The sequence below is a fragment of the Dermacentor variabilis genome, chromosome 9 (assembly GCF_050947875.1).
Source record: "Dermacentor variabilis isolate Ectoservices chromosome 9, ASM5094787v1, whole genome shotgun sequence".
Lineage (NCBI taxonomy): Eukaryota > Metazoa > Arthropoda > Arachnida > Ixodida > Ixodidae > Dermacentor > Dermacentor variabilis.
The window spans coordinates 61,575,363-61,589,367 of NC_134576.1; positions in this window are offsets into that span (position 1 = coordinate 61,575,363).

Sequence of the window (14,005 nt, forward strand, 5' to 3'; positions counted from 1 at the left end):
TATGTGTTCTGAAATAATATAGTTGCGAGTGCAGCGAGTGTCGTCTTTTCCTGTTTGTCTTCACTGTGTCCGTGTCAGTGCGCTGCTTCACCAGCAAGGTATGATGATCACTCACCAACTAGCCCAGCTTTTCACTTTACTGTACCATAGTAAAACTGGTATGTACAAGCGAATCTATCTAAATCAATCTCAGTATAGCTGAAGACATAACGATCATGAACGTAAAATTCCAAGCATCTAACTAAGACGGTCATTTTGCTAACTGCCGCATGTTCCTGTATGTTGTTGCCGCCTTTAACATATGGCACGAATCCACTAAGAGGGATTGACCCAGATTCGCAATGGAAACGTAGTAAACAAACTCCCGTAGATAAACGTTGGCGATGTGCCTGGCTGACCGCTGGTTTTTTTTTCGTTACATGTGTCTCCCACAGAAAAAAAATGCCGTGCTGATGACTTAAGCATATGGCGACGCAGAGGGATCGTACAAGAGCTTGTTGATGTATAAGGACAGTTTCACGACTGCAGAGGTGCTGAAAAGAAGACGGCTCCAGAGGCCGGTAAGACATTGTTCAAGGGGGGAGTTGGGGCAGTCACACATTAGGGCCATGGTATCTGGGGAGAAGCTTTCTAGGGAGTTTACAAAGACAGCGCTGAAGTTCTTGCAGGATGCGGAAATGGAAGCCTTTAATTTTCTTTTATACTTCATGCCTTCATACTTCATGCTTCATGCTTCATGCTTATACTTCATGCTTCATACTGCAGCCAAACCTGCAGAGAAGCTTGAATGGTCATGAGCCATATGACATGACGATGCTTCTGGTGGCACGAATCCGCCATGATAAGGCAGCAGGCGAGCTATCTGCATTCTTCAGCATGGTTCACATCTTGAGACACCGCAACACATTCCGAAGATTCGGGCTGGCAGGGCAGAAGCGTGTCGACGGTGCAAGAAGATTTGCGGCCGTACAATAGGAAAAACGAAGAGAAGGTAGTGGTGGTTTGAGTGACAGTGTTATAGACGAACATTAGCAACGAAAGTACAGCATCCCAGCTGTAATGGCCGGAAGTGACGTATATGTAGAACATCTCGCCACGAGTACGGTTGACACGCTCGACGTTTGTTAGCGGGTAGTAGCGGCTATAAGTAGTGCGGTGGATGATGTGGACCTCCCGGAGAAGCCACTTCTCGACTTTGGACAGAAAAGCGCGGCCTCGGTTACTAATGAGTTCTCAAGGGGCTCCATGAGCTTGGTATAACTGCACTGTTAAAGAGCTGCGCAAGAATAGATAAAAAGGCGAAGAACGTTGCGGGACAAGCGCTCAATCTCAAGGGTTACCAGCTGTTGTTGCAGTGGCTGTTGTTTACTTCAGTGTCCTGGCGCAATCCATTCTGGGCGATCTGCCATACATGGGGTGGTGCAAGGGTAAAAAAAGTAATACTAGTTTTGAAGAATATAATTTCAATCAGAACTGGTAACTGGAATCAGTGGAAATTAAAATTTATGGCCTAAAGGGATGAACCGTATTCGTTTATATATATTTACATATAGATTATGTATATTTATATATAGTTTATATATTTAATATTCGTTTACAATATAAGACGTTTAGCATATAATTTTTTTTCTGGCAATGACACTTCCAGAGAAGATAACGAACGTACCCAATGGCGAAAACCCAATTCGGTAGCACCAAAGGAAAGGGCCACTTGCAGGGTCAAAGTGGAATGAAATTTGCATAATGGCTCTTTTAAGAATCTTTTCTTTTCGAACCCTAAAATGGCGACCACCTTAAAAGGCATGTTGTAGAGATTTACTCTCATTACAGAAATGACACAATAGGGATAACGCCAGACCACATCTGTGAAGCTAAAAGTTGAGTGGGGTACTCAATGACGCACATTCGACTTCGGCTTTTCTAGTGGAGCACCATCTATTGTTCTAAGAAAAAAAAAATGCGGAAATTCAGAGGCAATTTTGCTTGCCCCGTACTCTTCTTAGCCTGTTTGCCATGGTTGCTAGAAATGTAGCTACGTCACACGTTCTTCTAAAATGGGTCCCTGCTGCCTCTAGCACATATATGCTAATGAATAAGGTCTCGACTCATAGTAGCTGCCGCGCGACCCGATGAAGTCATCAAAGGTTTGTCAATGCTGAGCGTCAAAGTAAACGCTATGGTTAGCTCACCGAATTGAAAAAGAATAGATTCCTCTTATTATCCGCGCGTCCATATTAGGAGGCAACAAACTCTGATTCATTACGCCATTCTTTACAGTGTTTGTACTTGCTATAGCGGTGTTTGAAAACTTATACAGAAAAGGCTCGACAAACAAGTTAGACTTTTACTCTAACTCCCTGCAATTTACTAGGAGTGCCCAGGACCGAGTCTTGACGCGTTTTAACTAATTAAAACATTCAACCTTTCTTCGCCTGCATCCTGGCATGTGCATCGAGCTACGCCAAAAACGGTGGCACTAACTGTTGTGTTGCACGATGCAAATTTTCAAGTCCAGTCAACTTCACCCAGTAAGAAAGCCGACAAGCCAACTGGATCAATGACCTAATCTCCACTACGAGTCATTTAAAGATGAAGTTCTCCTAAAGCTGTCAGATCGCGTAGTCGAATATCACAGAAACGTTCAAATATATCTGTGTAGAGTCCGAGCCAGATATACCTGCTCCTTTGTTTAGAGCAAATCAATGTAAATATTTCAAACTATGCAGAAAAAGTGACGAGGCAACCGGAGTACAACAGCCGAAACAGAATCAGCGGGCTTCTCCGCAAACGTCCTCTGCGAAGTTGCGTCGTCTGCTTAATTAGAAGGTGCATCATGCCTCTGCCGGTTGATGCTGATGATGTACTGGTGAGATATTTATTAAATGGTTTAATACACCATGGTTTCGGAGGCGTTAAGTAGCGCCACAAGAACAAAGATAGCAAACCGAGTGGCCACATCGCCATGCCTTTTCATTCGTTATAGTGTTTTTGCACGGAAACTTTTACACTGGAAGGGACACACACAGGCGCTCACATTCAACAGAATGTTCATTGGACGCCGGGTCACTATTTTTATACGCAGTGTAACAATCCGGGCATCCGCATGCAGAGAAGCGTCAAGATACGACAAATATATCCTTGTTAAAGCTAATGAAGCAGCGCTAGAAAACCGTCGCCTAACTTCTCAATAGTTGCAGTTTGAACTATCAATCTCATTATTTCTGCATTGCGCTTGCGCGCAACGACACATAGCGAAAGTCGCGCTTCTCGCAAGAGAGATATCCCGACCACATTCTGGTATCGGTTGCGAAGCACTACTCAGGAAACGACTTCTCAGCTGCCAGGCCTGCAAAACAGCTGTCTTCGAAGGTTGAAGAAAGTTTCCCACTATGCCATACCTGCTCAAAATGTCCCACAACATAAAACAGGCGGATGATAAAGCGAACGTCAAGTTGGTTTTTCCTGCCTAGAACAAGCTGAGAAAACTATGGAAAATCAGCCACTCAGTTGCTGATAAAACGGTAGGCTGAGACAAGACCCATAAAACACGGTTCGTATCCTGCAAAGAAGGCGTCGTATACCAGATAACACTATCGTGTGGTAGACGCAACGCAGGGCAAACTGGGCTCTGTGTAAACGATAGGCTCAGAGAGCACTTCAACAATGCAATCTAAGGCGGTGATGGCTGGTCAGCAGCCTATGACAGCAAGATGTGGTCGAGTGCCTCTTTTCTATGAATGTTTCATTTTGCGCAACCAAAAGCAGAACTAACGAGTCTGATAACTGAAACTGTGACTATTGAGAAGCTGGGCCATGATTCCGTTAATACATCTTCACTGCCTTCAACCAGTAATGAATTTTCATATCTCGATGCATTTACGTTTGCGCATGCGTGAGTAGTTTCATGACATCCATAGGTAGTGAACCGGGGCATGCAATGAACATTCCGTTGAAAGTGAGCGTTTGTCCGTGTCATTTCATATGTCCGGTTGAAAAGCTTTCCGCGCTTATACAATATATCAAAGAAGTTCCTCTTGCACTCACTCATAGCAATTGTGAGTAGCCGCTGGTCTACATGATAGTCTAGGAAGCCCACCGTGGCAGAAATGAGAATACAGCCAATATGGGCTCGTAGAGATCGCTTCGAGTGCGACTGAACTTGTCTGCCCTTTTTGTTTGTCGTCCGAGTCCTCCGTGCAGAATTATCCCTACAGCTTCTACGAGGCTGAACCGGAAGCTATACGTGTTGTCACCACTTACAACCATCGCTGCCCTGCAGCTTTCAAAACTTCGGCTTGATACAGCGCACGTTCAAGGTCTCATGCAGTGTAGTTCTGGATGAAACTGGTGACCGAGTTAAGACATTTTCCCGTTAAGATAGTTGTATACGTCCGCCGAAATACCTTCGAGAAGCCATCCAAAACTGTCCTGCTCGGTCGCGTGATAGTTGATTGGTTTGGAGAGAGTGAGGAGCATCCCGATGTACGTTAACAGGTTTCTTGTCGGGCTTGGGCTCGCTGAAGCAATCTGCGCTTCCTTTTGGCGAAGGAGTAGGAAAAGGATTCGGTGATTTCGTTAAAGGGCCCCTGAAACGGTTCGGACAAATTTTGTAGTCGCGTAGGGTTCAGCTTAACTAGAACATTCGAACCACAATATAAGTGAAGCGTTACGTATTAATGAAGCTACAAGCGATTACAAGTTACCCTCCTTCCTAGCCATGCTTTTCCTCCTCAACTCGTTAGCCGAGCGATCGGCGCTAAGCTCCGCCTTCACTGGTTCTGTGTCACGATGCGACGTCACATCGTCTTGTTCCGGTTGTTTTGGAGCCCGCCCCCACACGCGCGAAACGTCTCCGCTATAGGCTTGGCCGTCAACCCCAAGCGAGAGCTATCGAAGCAGCGTGCGTTGCGAGCATTCTGTCGTAGCGCCGAACGTGTCTGGTATTCCGGTAATTACGCACTAGCAGAACGTTTCGACAGAACGGTGAAGGCATAAACTCAAGCTGATGAAGGAACTTTAGCGTAGACGTACATGAGCTGCCTGATCAGTCTCCGCGGTCCAGCCAGCCGTTGGCGCAGAGCTTAACCAGCCAAAGAAAGAGCTAATATTGCTCTAACCAAGTGTAAAACATTTGAAACATTTACAAAAACAACGTGTTAACTATTACACTCCTGCGAAAAATTTACGCCAGCAGCAAAGAATACATTTTGTTACTGCTACTGTGTGTGGTTGAGCCCTATGCCACCAGGTGGCTGCACCGTGCAGACCATTCACATTTGCGCTCCTGTTCATCCCCTGAAACGACACGCAAGGAGACGTGGCCGGGCCCTGTCCCCTTGCGCTTGCGTTTACCCTAATACCGGACTCGCGAAACGCTATCCCGTTAGTAACATTCCGGTGTAAAGTGACGGCGGCAATCGCACGAATCCTGGTGCCCATCGGATAGCGGCAGTGCAATGCGTTGCAGCAAGTCCGCTCGTGTTACTGGCTTGCAGAGGGACACGATGTCGCAGCTTTACATATTGCCAGTCCCTACGTTTGCAGTCGGCAACGCAACAAAGTCGAATCATAGCGCTCGCGAAAAGACAGACCGACAATGACGGTGGAGCTCTCGTCAAAAACGGAGCACGTTGTAACACAAGCAGACGACACTTGCTCTGTGCCGGAAGTGCTTAAGTGTACTGAAAAATTGTTCTTGTGCATTCCCTCTATCTTAGCTTCTTTTTAATAAAACAAATTAACTAACGTTCCAACTATTACGAACATCATTTGTTTACCATAAAGTTCGAAAAGTTATCGATCACGCGCCCTGGTCAGCCAATCGGATAGCTCACCCCACTGACGTCATATGGGTAGGGGTGGCTTAAAATTCCGCCGAGCAGTGTGCTGCGATCGGCAGCGATGTGCATTTTTAAAACCTTATAATACACAACACGCTTTACGCGGTGCCCTTAGATGTGTCAATTAATGATCAGATGGACCTACTCTAACGACTCAGTACGTTTGTCGAATATCGTTAATATCGTTTCAGGGTCCCTTCAATGAAGTTGTTTCGCATTGTTAAAATGCCATGTTTCTCAAACCATACAAGGAAGACAGCGACATACTGTGGCTGAGCTATGAATAATACCCTGCAGTTGTAACAAGCGGGCGACTCCTTCCTGCACATCCTCGCCGGCTTTTCTGCGAAGCAGGGACGCTTCTAGTGGACCTAGGAAACGGTTGTACACGCCAATCAGTTCTGCGGAGAGCCGCAAGGTGCAGTAAAGTACACAAAACTTTGCCATATTCATTGTCCTAGTGCTTGGAGCTGACAATTCATTCGTGTTCGCCCAGCAATTTACTACCCGTGGTTATCGCAAATGGTAATCCGATCTCCACAGAGAAGTGCCTGTCCGGTGTTCGATTCTTGGAGCAGACGGAATTCTTTAACTGCTAGGCTTTCTTTCTGGAAAAACCCCAAAGGGTTTCCTTGATAATTTCGTGCTACGATTCGGATGGATGGTGGTGGTGGTGGTGGTAACAACTTTATTAAGAATCCGGCAAATTCGTGGCCTGGGCCTAGGCCGCCCCCGAGGAGGTCCGGAGATCCTGTCTCCTCACCGCCTCACGGGCTTGCTGGATGGCCCATAGTTGATTTTCGAGGTTTGAGCTGCGCAACGCGGCCGTCCATCGCGCCGCAGCTTCATCTGGGGAAACTGAATTTTCTTCGCATATAACGTCACATTCCCAGAGAATGTGTCTAAGAGTTGCGTGAGCCCTGCTGCATAGCTTGCAGTTATCATCTGAGTAGATATGCGGATATATTCTCCTGAGATGGACGGGGTTGGGGAAGGTCTTTGTTTGTAGCTGCCGCCAGTCTACCGCTTGGGCCCTGTCGAGTTTGGGGTTAGGGGGCGGATAAACCCGCCTTGAGTTTTGATAAAATTTTGTAATATCACAGTATCTGGTCATTCTGTCCCTCTCTGTCCATGCCTCCGTTGGATTTCCAACCCCAAGAGAGGATCCTTCTTCGCGGGCGCGGAACGTGAGACCTCGCGCTACGCGGTGGACCTCCTCGTTGAGGTTGGGTACGGGGGTGTCGAGGGACGTGTGAGCCGGGAACCATATTATGTGTCGTTCCTCCGTCTCCTCGGAGGTGACATAGTTCGCGTTGGCTTTGAGTATAGCCTCAGCCTTCGGCGAAATTCTGCCTTGTGCATAGTTTCTGACCGCCGTCGGCGAGTCACTGATTACGTATTTACAACTGGGGTTAACGATGGCTAGGGCTATCGCCACCTCTTCCGCTACCTCGGGGTTTTTTACACGTATGCTACAACAACTGACCAATTGTTTTTCGGTATTGAGGACGGCCACTGCAAAAGCACGTCGATCCTCGTATTCCGCCGCGTCTACGTACAGCGCTTCCTTGTCCCTACCGAAGGCTTGGAGTAAAGCCTTGGCTCTACTCTCCCTTCGACCCTGATTGAATTCGGGGCTCATGTTCTTGGGTATATTAGCCACCTGCAGTTTTTCCCTGATCGCACTTGGAAGGGATGTCTTGTCGCCGTGCTGCTTGTGATAACTTATCCCGAGTTTGTCCAGGATACTCCTGCCCGTTCGTGTCTTTGCTAGTCTTTCCAGTTGCGAGATTTGGTGTGCTTCAATTAACTCTTCAAGCGTGTTGTGGACGCCCAGCTGTAGCAGCAGTTCCGTGCTGGTGCTGTCTGGAAGGCCCAGTGCCATCTTGTGTGCTCTTCTAATGAGGGTGTTCAGTTTGGCATATTCGGCCGCGTACCAGTTGTGGTAGGCGGCCACATAGGTAATGTGGCTAATAACGAAGGAGTGTATGAGTCTGACGACGTTGGCCTCTCTCATACCCTGATGTCTGTTGGTGATTCTTCTGATGAGCCTCATCGTGTTCGTGATCTTAGTCTCCAAATGCCTGACCGTTTCTCCGTTGTTGCCGTTCGATTCCATGATGAGTCCGAGCACCTTAATCTGCTTCACCCTGGGTATTTCTTGTCCGTCTTTGGTGCGTATGCAAATTTCTTCGTATGCAGCATGCTGGATGTAAGCCTTGGGGGGTCTTCCCCTAAGCGTCGGGCGGTAGAGGAGGAGTTCCGATTTTTCTGGTGAGCAGACGAGACCGGTTCCGACGAGGTACTCCTCCACCACCTCGACCGCGGTCTGTAATCGCTGTTCGATTTCTCCGTCGCTTCCCTCGGACACCCAGATCGTAACGTCGTCCGCGTATATTGTGTGATGCACTCCCTCGATGGCGTTGAGGCGCTCGGGGACGCCGATCATAACGAGATTAAAGAGCATCGGCGAGATGACCGAGCCTTGCGGGGTGCCGACGCTGCCTGTGTTCCTGTCTTCGGATACGAGTTTGCCCAGCGTTAAGGAGACTTTCCTGTTTTTGAGGAAATCCTTAATATAGCTGTACGCTCACTTTCCTAGATTGAGTGCGGCAATGCTGCGTAGTATGGCTGCGTGAGCTGCATTGTCGAAGGCTTTCTTGAGGTCTAATCGTAGAATGGCCCTGGTACCTCTTGTCTTGTTGTCGAGTATCTGCTGCTTGATTTGCAACAGTGCATCCTGCGTGGAGAGATGAACTCGAAATCCGAGCATGGTGTCTGGATACGCTTCCACGTCGTCCAAGTGTGCGTTGATACGGGTGAGGAAGGCGTGCTCCATCAACTTGCCGACGCACGACGTAAGGGATATTGGTCGAAGGTTGGCCAGATCTGGGGGTTTCCCTGGTTTGGGGTTGAGCACCATTTTTGCTCTTTTCCACTGGTCAGGGATGCATCCTCGAGTCCAGCAATCGTTGATGTACTTGGTCAGTTCGGAGATGGTCTCGTTGTCCAAGTTACGAAGGGTCTTATTAGTTACGCCGTCCGGTCCCGGGGCCGACTTGCTGTTCAGCTTTTGCAAAGCGGCCCGGATTTCCGCCTCGCCAAAGTCTCTGTCCAGAAAGAAATTGGGATTTCCCGTGTATTCCCCGTGTTGAATAGTCGGGCTGTGCGGGGCATATCTGTCACAGAGTTCGGAAAGAATTTCTTCCTCGTCCTTGGTGTGTGTGTATTAGCTTGCGCATGGTTTCCCGATGTGTTGCCTTGGTCTTGGTCGAGTCTAGCAGGTGTCGGAGCAGGCGCCATGTGTGACCGGTGCCAATCCGTCCGTCAATCTCGTTGCAGATCTCATCCCATTGTTGTTTACTAAGAGTTTTGCAGTGTTCTTCTATTTGTTTGTTGAGTAACGCTATGCGTTTCCTCAACTTCCTATTGTGTCTTTGTTTCTGCCACCTGGCTTGAAGCGATCGTTTGGCGTCCCACATGTGCACCAGGCGGCTGTCGATCTTCTCGACGGGAAGTTCTGGTGTCACGGTCTTTGTAACTTCATTGACGTCAGCCATCACTTTTTCGGCCCATTGTTGAATGTCTGTGATGGGCGCGTGCGTAATTCCGGCTCGATTCTTGCGGAACTGGTCCCAGTCCGTCCATTTGAAGGTTTTGTTGGGTTCGACCTTTAAATTTTCCAATAATTTCGTTTCGAGAATTCTGTGGTCACTACCAAGGTCTTCGAACGTGTTATTCCAACTCGCTCCTCTTGCGTTCTTCACCAATGTTAGATGGGGCGTGGTGTCTCTTGTCAGCCCTGTTCCCATTCTGGTGGGGGAGCTGGGGTCGGTGATGAGGGTCAGGCCTGTTTCCTGTATATCCTGCCATAAAGCCTTGCCTTTGGCTCTCGTATAGGCACAGCCCCACGCTCCGTGCGGGGCGCTAAAATCTCCCCCGATTAGTAGGGGATGGGAGCCCGCGATGTCGGTGGCCCTCCTAAAAAGTGTTAGAAAGCGCTGTCGTATGTGCGCTGGCTTGCTGTATAAATTGAGGATAAACGTGCTGCTTTGGCTCTTGCTTGTAGGTATAATTTCTACGAATACTTGTTCAATCTGCGCTACCTTAAGGTCGTGACGAACGACCAATAAGCCTTTCCTGACCAAAGTAGTTACCGCTTGGTTCTCCCCGGATGGGGGACCGATGGCTTGGTAACCGGGTAGTTTTGCTAATTCGTGTGTCTCTTGTAGCATTATTACATCGGGTTTCGATTTGCTTTTAAGGTGTTGTTGCAGGACCGCTTTTTTTGCGGCGTAACTCCTGCAATTCCACTGCCATATCGTCAGCGCGCCTCTTTTACCGTGCTTGCCTATTTTGGTCTGGTCGAGGGCTGGAGGTCTGAACGACCCCAGATGCTCCTGCGTTGTTTACAGGGGTGTCGTGGAATTGATTAGATGCGACCCCAGTTATGGGGGCCCCTGCGGTGGTAACTGGCTGCAGCTCGGCTACTCTAAGACTTAGGTTGGCCACGTTGCTTTCGAATTTGTCCATTCTCGACATTATGGTCGAGACCGCCAGCGTGAGGTTGCCGACGGCTTCCGCTTGTTCTTTGAGTACATTTTGCATTTCTGTTAATTTCTGTCCTAGGTCTGCCAGTTGTGATCCGGTTTGGCTGCTAACGGCTGGAGCCTTTCTCTTAGGTGGCGGAGGGTTGTCGTCCTCCTCCATGCTATTATTAGGAGTTACCGCAGCTGCACCTGCACTACAAGTACTCAGACGGGGAGATATCTCGACCCTTCGACTATTCTTAAGTTCCTGGATTTCTCTCGTGAGGTATGAGATTAATTCTCTCAACTGCGCATTTTCCTGTCTCATTTCTGCTATTTCTTTAGAAACTGCAGTCTTCTCAGTTCCGCCGCGGCGCGACGAGCCTTTGACCGCGTCTACCCAGCTCACCTTGTTGGTGACCTCTTCTACCGCCGGGCCGCCTCCGCTGCGGCGGGAACGCGAATGCGTACGGCTCCTGGATCTGGTTCGGGCCGGTCCGGGTGTGCGGCTCCGTGATCTGGACTTTCTGGTTCTCGAGCGGGCCCTCGAGCGTGAACGGAGCCTGGTCTCTCGGGAAGGGCGTCCAACAGATTCCCTCGTAGCCTCCGATGCTAGAAATTCTTCCTGTTGTCGTTGTCTTTCCCAGCGTCGCCTCTTGACTATATATGGCGTCTTGAAGTGAGCCTTGCAATTCTTATCGGCCGTTAAGTGCTCACCCCCGCAAAGTTGGCAAAGGGGGTTGCACTGGTGGTCGAGACCTGGGTTGGCCGTGCCGCAGCCTCTACAGATGCGGTCCTGCGGACTGGGGCACACGTCCATGCGGTGGCCCAGTCTGCCGCATTGGAAGCACAGGTCAAGTTGTTTTCTGTACAACGCGCACCTGATGAGAGCACCTCCGTAGCGGACGAAGGAGGGAACTTTCAGTCTGGAAAACAGCACGATGACCGTGGTGGTATTGCTGAGTCGTTTCGCAGCGATTGCCGTAGGATTCTTGGGGGTAACGACCTGGGCGGTGATGTCCCGGGGTGAATCTTCGAGAGGTATACCCCTGATGACTCCTTTTGAAGTTAAGTCGGGTGCCGATTCATATGCGTAGGTCTCATAGGCCTGGCCGTTGAGCACGAGGCGCTCGACTCTTTGGTATCTGTGTGCGTTGGCTTCACTGGGGGTACTCACTACGATGATGTTCTGTTGTACGTTGAGGCACACGGTGTCGTCTTCCCTGTGCTCCCCGGGTATGCCAGCAGCTTGGTAGACGCACGAAGCTACTCGGGCCGCTCCTAATTCGCCAATCTCGAGGCCTCCCTTTGGGCGGATGATAATCTTGAAATCACCCTTCGGTAGATATGGCATGCGGCTGGCCTTGATTAACTGCTGTTTCAGTTTCTGCTCGTGCTTCTTCCTTCCGCCGGTGCCGAGGTGGGCGCCGAAACTGCTCGTATTGGATCTCTCAACGGCTTGCTTTTTCGAGCCGACGGTACTGCAGCCCGTGCCGGCCTCAAATTCTTCTTGGGAAATGTTCTCCCCTTGCACGAGAACCTCCATTTCTTCCGTCTGCGAGCGAGCGTGGGCGCTCGCCACGTGTACTTTGTGCAGGGGCGCCTATAGGCCTAGGCTCGCGGCAGCCACCACCGCGGCTGCCGGTGTGGCAGATGAAAATTTGGCGTAGAAGTTCGAAAAATGGGATTCCCACCTTGAAGTTGGTATCGGCAGAATCTTGGTAACTTGCTGCGTGAGATGGTAGCAAAAACTCGGTGATTTTCGGTGACTTCCCTGCGAAATCATTGAACGAAGACGGAGCTGACGTGAAGTGCATCTACCTTCTTCGGCCACCTCTTCTTCTTCTCGGGTGGATGACGATTTTTCATTTTGATGGGACAAATAACATCGAATTTAGAGTGTGTTTGAGCAGCTATAGAGTAATATGGAGCTCAAAAACTGCTTAGAAAAGCGCAAAAATGTATAATTGTGTAATCGCATAAAGGCTGCGTAGGAGTGCAACCGGTGTATGCATGAAATCAAGTAGTATATGTCATGTGGGAGTTACTTTTGCTCTTTATTACTGGAAGCACTTTTCAGTTGTTCTTTCTTGCCCCTGCGTTTTTTTTATCCCGGGTACCGCTTGTTATCTATACAACCGGTCTATCTTTGCTTTCAACATTTGCAAAGTGCTCATTGCACCGTTTGCTCGATTCCTCCACGGCAACTTCATAAGGGTTTAGAAAGCTTCTGTGAGGAAGATCTCGGCTAGAGTAGGCCTCACCCCTTCTTTCAGTTGCAAGCAGATGACTTCATCAAGAGAGATGCCTCCTGCCCCAGCGGTATGACCCTGGAAATAGGCATCTACTTGTACCACCCCCTGTGCAAGGACATGACATATTTCGGACCTCTTGTTCAGAAGATCTGGCCTTCTGAGTTACCGGCAAACTGAATTTAGCTGCGTTGATACACGATGACTGGCATTATAGTGCCTTATTGCACTTTTGGCACGATGCGGCATTGCATAGAATCGAATTACTTTTCTGCGATGCCTAAAGGCCGCATACTGTTGAATTAAACTAAATATTTAGGAGTTATCTGTTAATATAGCCCTTTAACGCCTTCTCAGATTTTTGAAAGAAGGTCAGAATATTTGTATGTGTAATTTCAATTATCGTGTAGCTAATAAAATAGATTCACTAATTAGCTTTTTATTCATTCTGTTGACAAACGCAGCAAATACTATATGGAGGTCATGCCTCCTCAACAAAAATCTCAAAACTAGCACTGCTTCCGAGATATTCCTGCCCATAGCATCCAAAACACGTACTGCCGTTATAGACGACATCTGCCGTAACGGTGAGACAGGTTTTGGGAAACAAGAATGCAAGTATATTTCGTAACAAAAATTATGGAGAGATGTCTCAATTTCGAAACTGGCACTAACTGGTCAGGCATTCTGTAAACTAGATAGGACTTCGGAACTGCTCAAATTCTACTTTGCAAATGAAACATCAGTTTTAATGTTATACTCATTAACATTACTATATTTATAGCTCACTTTATAATAAATAATTAATTTATTTATTTAATTATTTATGTACTTACGATAGCCTTAGGGCCACATCGCAATAGTAACGGTCCCAATTCGCAACAGAACGAGAATGAATGAATAGAATTTATTGATTGGAAAGACAGAGAGGTCGACCTGAGCTAGTGCGCTTTAGTCTGCTACTCTGCACTGGGGAAGAGGGAAGGGGAGTGAAAGTATTGGAATGGATGATGATGATAAGAGAAGTGGTGAGGGCTTATATGCATGAGACAGTTGCCTCGCTAGAGCCGCTCGTCGAGCTTGGTGTCCTGCAGGAACTTCAACAATACTTTTGTTGCACGCATTGAAATTGCAGTGTCAGGCCATGGGCCGAGGATAGCTTCCTCCGACAGTAGTTGCCTGCCGACGCTGGCTAAGAAACTGTCTAACGTCCTTCGCTCCAGCATATATGCTGGGCAGTCGCACAGTACGTGTTGCAGTGTTTCGGGCATCCGGCAGTGTACACAATCAGGGCTGTTCGATTGGCCGATGAGGTGTGCGTAGCGACGGGTGAAAGCAACGCCGAGCCGAATCGAACGAGAAACGAATACAGGGAGTTCTGGGC